Here is a 7,233-nt window from a genome sequence, read left to right as displayed (position 1 = left end):
ATAAAGTATAGAGACACTCTCAATACTAGATGAAGGAAGACTGATGGTGTGTGACATAAGCGGCTGTGGTTTGTTAAGTTCTGAGAGTTGTCATGGCAATAATTGATAAAGGTAAGATGACTGTCCAATCACTGGACAACTAGTGTCATGACTCCTGCACTGCGACTGCAAGGCCAGCAGGGGTGCAGAGGGGTGTAGCACTCACCTATTGCTTTTCGGAACAGGAAGAGGTCTGACCCTGTGCACAAACACATTACGTCAGTATATGTATGATATATAGATGATACGACACAGACAAGCATGTGTTATCACAAAATAGATATGTTTTGACCTTTTGACCACTTCTTTCTATTAACATACTAACTTGCATCGCAGGTATAATTAAAGGTAATCAAAACTAGTTATTAATACATACTATTAGCATACAGATTGATGCATTAGTAGTGATGGTCTGTGATTACAGTTTTTCACAGTTGTTACAGTTTTTCACTGTTACTTAAACCCGCTTTTCAAAACAATAACGGCTTTCTCAAAACTGCACACAGAAAACTGAAAACCTCACACACAAAATGCTAAACCTGACACTCCCTTTGCAAGATGACTCTTTGCTATCAAATCTCTTAACTGTTCACAAAATGGAACTCGTGTTTTTATTTGGTACACACAGCCATATTTTCAAAACACACACACATACATTCATTTACAGTTTTTTACAATTGCTAAAACACTAAAACCCATTGGCTGAACAAAGTTCTCAGTTGCCTGAACTCATGAAGCTAATTGTGCAGTCTGTTGTCAATACCTTAAACTATTTCACACAGTAAAACACAATTTGCAGGTCTCACTTAGACTTTTCAGCAAAACTCTAAACACATTATCAGTCTTAAAACACATTCTGCACTCTAATTCACATGTCATCCATACTGGTAAACACAAGTGGCAACAATCAAATAAAAATAGAGAACAAATGTCATTGATTGAACACAACCACTCAAAATTGATTTAACTTGTATCAAATGATGTGACACAACCAATAAGAGCCAGTTTAGGGAGAAAACAGGTTGTTGAAGGTGGTAAGGAGAAATTCTGAGAATGAATAGAAGAAACAATGTGAGGGGAGGAGGACAAGTAAACACCACGTTGACTCCTTTGATTTGTGTCCCTTTTACTGTGGTAGTGTATACTGTAGTAGGCCTACAGTGCATTGTAGGCTGTATAAGCACAATACGTAAACAAATTGTATGGCCCTGAACATTGTGCTTTCTATTTGGTACAGTAACAGTACTGATTGCTCAATAGATTTTGACTGGTTGCAGGTTCATATCAACAAAGAACAAGAGTGAGTTGTGAGTAGTGAGATGCAGGGTATAGTACTATAGGGGTACAAGAAGGAGAAATAACCAACACAAATTAGAGCAAAGCAAAGTAGTAATTTCTGATACATTTGTATAGCTACTACGAGAGAACATGTTTTCATTCATCAAAAGTCAATGATAGATAAATATGAAATTTGTTTTGAGGTAAAAAAAAAAATGTACTTCTCCCTGAGAACTATGTTTTGAACAGTGTGTTTTCTATTTTTTGGTGTATTGTTTACTGACTGCTTGAAAGTGTATATAATTTTGAACACTTTGTTTATGATTTGACAGCAGTGTTTGATTTTGAGCACAGGTAAAACTGTTTTGAGGCGAAAGTTTCATTTTGCAAGAGGATTCAGAGGTTTTGTAAATAGTGCTTGAAGATGAGGTTTTGTGTTTAGAGTCTAGAGAAAATGAGTGACTGTTTCAAGAATGTGTTTTAGCAATTGTAAAAAACTGTAGTACACACAACTAAGCATTTGCTGCACACTACCAAGCATTTACAGCACACTGAGGCTCAATCTCCAGATTCATTGTCATTCATAGGGTGTGTTCCATTTCGATGATTGTGTTTTCAATTTTGCACTTCTGTGTGCTGTAAAGGCTTGGTAGTGTGCAGCAAATGCTTAGTTGTGTGTACTCAATGAATGTATGTGTGTGTCTTTTGAAAATATGGCTTTGTGTACCAGATGAAAACACTAATTCCATTTTGTGAACAGTTAAGAAATTTGATAGCAAAGAGTCATCTTGCAAAGGGAGTGTCAGGTTTAGCATTTTGTGTGTGAGGTTTTTAGTTTTCTGTGTGCAGTTTTGAGAAAGCTGTTATTGTTTTGAAAAACCTGTGTTAACAATTGTGAAAAACTGTAATATCTCAGTAATGGCAATGGTCTCATAGTCAGTGTAGTATCTGGTATCATTTCTGATTTGTGAGTTTTAAAACAAACACATCAGAGTTGGCATCCAAAATTACGGAATTGTAACTTTAAATTATAACTAGAAAACGCATTTCCTGAAGGAAATACCAGTGCATGAAATGCAAAAGTTAAGAAAGGAAGAAGAAAAGAAAGAAGAGTGAAAGAAGGAGCGAAACAAGGAAATAAGATAAAAAGAAGGGAAGAAGGAAAGAAGAAAAGAAAGAAGAGTGAAAAATGGAAAGAAGAGTGGACGAAGGAAAGAAGAAAGGAGAGAAGAGTGAAGAAAGGAGAGAAGAGTGGAAGAAGGAAAGAAGAGTGAAAGAAGGAAAGAAGAGAAGACAGAAGAGTGAAAGAAGGAAAGAAAAATGGAAGACGGAAAGAAGAGTGGAAGAAGCAAAGAAAAATGGAAGACGGAAAGAAGAGTGGAAGAAGCAAAGAAAAATGTGAACAAGAGTGCTCTGTATAAAGAGATAAAGAGAGTGAAAATATTGAAAAAAGGAGATAAAATAAAGTGAAGAAGAGAGATGGAGTGTGAGAGAAAGTAGAGTGAGAGGGATAGAGAGAAAAATGGAGAAAAAAAAGAAGAGAATGGAAGGGATCTTAATGTTCCTAGTTACAGTTAAATTGAGAGGGACAGAGAGAAGAGGTTCCTTGAATTTGGCGCAGGTGTCAGTGAAGCACAGGTGCAAGCCAGTTTAAAGACCCTATTATGATGTCATAATGGCCCAATGTAAGTCAATGGGAAAATTGATATTAGTTTTTCTTTAATATCTTAAAAAGTATAAAGTTTAGAAAAGTGAAAAATACATAGCATAAGTGTCCTTCACAAGACCTACGCGACAAAGTTTGAACGAAGTTGGTAAGTTAAGCGGTTTGAGCTGAATTAATCGCAGAAGATGGCGGACAGAGACGTGCACGCACGTAGACTGGCAGGTGCTACGTGTTGTTGCTGTTTGTCTAAACCTTCTAAATCCAAGCTTCCAACAAAACTCCAATCAGTACATCACTGGATCACAGTTCCATACGTTGTTGCGCTGTTGTTGCTGTCTGTGCAACATCGCTTTAACAAAGAAAACACCTGTGTTGGCAGTAGCCAGCACCTGCTGTACTCTAAATTCAACACCAATGGATACTCAAAGGTGTCTTCCACATCGCGTGAAATGCCATCTAACCCACGCCATGGACTCGTTCAACTCACTCTACTATTACTCATTGCTGGTGATATAGAACGCAATCCCGGACCGCAACCAACAGCGAAAACACAAACTGGCGTCTTTCAAAGCGCCTTGTTTACAACTCTTCTCAACAACCTTCTCGTAGCCAATGCTAGGCCCGGACTACCACTGCCATACACTCCCCTGGCGCTGCCAGGGCTGCCCCTGGTTGCTTTTCGATCAATGGCCTGTCCCTACTCACCTCCTTTGCTACCGTGGTTACCGGTTGCTCGGTTGGGGGCCTTTGTTGGCGGCTGTTCAACGGAGTCGCCTCGGATGGCGTTGTCGGTGCCGACCGGCCCAGGGCTGCGGGCTGTGGTGGAGTCTTCTGAGGTGGCGTTGGCCACTGCAACCCCGGAGCGTCCACAGCTGAGGGCTATGTCTAGCCCGACGAACTCCAGTGACAGTGTTAAGGAGGTCATCTCGTTGCCAGAGCGGAATATTAACATCTCCAGTGGTGAGTCCCGAAACATACCGGATCGTCATGGTGCAGGCCAAACATTGACTATGCATTTAATAAGACCAAGGAATCCCGTGATAAAAAAACACCGCATCACAAAGTTTTTCCAAACGCTCAACCAGGCGCGAACTGTGTGGGATCCTCGATGCAAACCTAAAGGGTTGTTTGGTGGACATTTAAATATTCGGAGTATGGCAACCAAACGTGAACAATTGGAGAACCTACTTGTAAATTCTAATATCGATTTTATTGGTTTTTCAGAGACTTGGTTAACTCGATCCTCCCCGGAGGCCCTTGTTGTCATGCCAGGATATGATGTTTTTAGGAAAGACAGAGATCATGGGAGGGGTGGGGGAGTTTTAATGTATGTGAAAAGTACTATTGAATGCAAACAAATTAAATGGAATCGGGAAAATGATATTGAATGTGTTGGTGTCAACATCTCAATTTCAACTGAAATGGCATTTACTTTAATCTGTCTATATCGAAAACCCTCAGCAAAGCCTGACTTTTATGATCAGTTAAAAAACCTCCTTCATAGTTTGGATTTCAACAAAGAGGTTATATTGATGGGGGATTTTAATGTCAATTGGAGTGATAAGGGTGGAAGAAAAAAGCTTAAAAACATTACTGACTATTTCAATCTTACACAGTTAATTGAACAACCCACAAGAATAACCAATCGGTCTGAAACCAAAATAGACTTATTATTCACAAATAGACCTGAAAGAATGACGAAGACCTTTAATCTAATGACAGGGCTATCAGACCATAATATCATTCTCTTTGCCAGGAAGTTAAAAAAACATCGTCTTAATTCCTCAGCCACACCTGTATGTAAATATGAATCAGTTCCAATTAGTCAACAGGGCAACCTTGGGGTAGCACTGAGAGAGATTGAATGGGACAGGGTCCTCTCAAATGGAGACCTGGAGAGTGACTGTGACCAATTCACATCAACAATTAAAAAAGCAATGGGGCCCTACCTGAGAAAGCGGAATCAAAAGAAAAGCAGAGACACACTGCCCTGGCTTAATGAAGAGTGTAGGAAGCTTATGAAGGAAAGAGATCAACTACTGAAGCAATCTTTAAAATCAGGTCTTACAACAGACCGACAAAAATTTACCTCATCAAGAAACAAAGTAATAAAAAGGCTAAGACAAGCAAAAGCCAACTTCTTCATTAACACTATTGAAGAGGCAAGAGGAAATGGGAAGAAGATATGGCAAACCATCAACAAATTGATTGGCAGAAAACAGAATCTCAACAATAAAAAACTACAGTTGAAAATTAACACTGAACTAGTCACAGATCCAACAATCATATCCACAAAACTGAACACCTTCTTTCTCGACTCTGTTTATGAAATAACCCAACTTTTTAATTCACCTAGGTACCCCACTTGCCCCATCAATAATGCACAGCCAGTTTTCCACCTACAACAAATAACCGAAACAGAAGTATCAAATACCATCAGTGGCTTAAAAAATTCTAAGGCCATGGATATCTATGGTCTTGATGCTAATTTCTTAAAAAGGCACAAAGAGACTCTTGTACAGCCTGTGACATATCTGATTAATCAGTCCTTAAGACAATCCATTGTACCATCAGCCTGGAAGATGGCTCTCGTCACACCCATTTTTAAATCCGGTGAAAAGTCAGATATGGCCAACTATCGGCCAATCAGTATCCTGCCTGTTGTTTCTAAAGTAGTTGAAAAATGGGTGGCTAAATTACTGATTAATCATCTCAATAAAAGCAATAATTCACTCCACCCTATGCAATTTGGGTTTAGGTCTCATCACTCAACAGAAACAGCCAATTGTTTGTTTTTGGAAAAGGTTAAAGGCTACCTTGATAAGAGTTCTTATGTTGGTGCTGTCTTCCTGGACCTAAAGCGAGCTTTTGATACTGTCAATCATGAAGTTCTTTTATCTAAACTAACACATTTTAATTTTTCTGAGCAAGCTCTCAACTGGATGAAATCATACCTGTCCAGTAGAAAGCAATGTGTTCGAATTAATGATTCAAAGTCCCCACTCTGTGAATGTCCAGTAGGGGTCCCCCAAGGCTCCATACTTGGTCCAATTCTTTTTACTCTTTATATAAATGATCTGCCAGAGGCATGTAAAAATGTTGACATTCAGATGTATGCAGATGATGCTGTAATCTTTACACATGCTAAGAACTACCAAGAGATAGCATCCACACTTACATCTGCAATGGCTCACATTGATGACTGGCTCACTAAGTCATGTCTCTACCTTAACACCAAAAAAACTGTCTGTATGGCGTTTACCAAACAAAATATGAAGGTGTCACATTCTAATGTGTTCCTGAGGGGACAGGAGCTTGATTTTGTCAACGAATTCAAGTATCTAGGAGTCACATATGACTCCACCTTAACATTCAAAAGTCATATAAAAAAAGTGGCAAATAAAGTTAAATTCAATTTGCTAAATTTTAAACAAGTTAGGCCATTTCTTGACACCAAAGCTTCCAAGCTGTTTTTATATACTATGATCTTTTCTCATATTGAGTACTGTTTTATAAACTGGTCATTAACTAGTATGACCACCCTTAAAAGCATCGAGTCCCTATTTAAGAAAGCCATAAAAACTTTTGATAAAAAGGCATTGTCATATCACCATTGCGATATCTTAGAGAGGCACACATTTTTAAGCTTTGATAATTTCAAACATTTCAAGTATGCTTGTTTGGTTTACAAAGTGCTGCACAATCTTGCCCCTCCTCCGCTGCATGACTTTTTTCAAAGATTTGGAAGCGGAGGTAGTACTAGGGCCTCTGTAAAAGGGGACTGTGTGATACCATTCAGACGCACCACTTTTGGACAAAACGCATTGTCAGTAATAGGAGGTAAAATTTGGAATAGCCTGCCCCTCCCAATAAGAGAGTGCCCTTCATTTAACACCTTCAAAACTCACTTAAAACAGTGGCTCCTAGACAATCAGAGATGCACTCACCTCTAAACTGCCACAATTCATCACCCATATTCTATCCCCGAAATTCAGAAAAACAGTATAGAGGCGGATGAATGATGTCCTTGTCATCATGTTTTTCTGTTCTGTGTTTTTATTAATCATGTCCTTGTCATCATGTATTTCTGTTCTGTTTATCTGTTGTTTATATGTACGTCACCATTTTGTGTTTAAGTGTATAGTGTATGAGTGCTTTCTGACTGCTGGCTGTCTCTATGTTTGTCCTATGTCACCTGCCTAGGGACTGCAGATGGAAAGTAGTTATTTTTACTTACTCTGGCATATTTA

The sequence above is a fragment of the Sprattus sprattus genome, assembly GCF_963457725.1.
Source record: "Sprattus sprattus genome assembly, chromosome: 9".
Taxonomy (NCBI): Eukaryota; Metazoa; Chordata; class Actinopteri; order Clupeiformes; family Clupeidae; genus Sprattus; species Sprattus sprattus.
Note: the sequence above shows the minus strand (reverse complement) of the source record.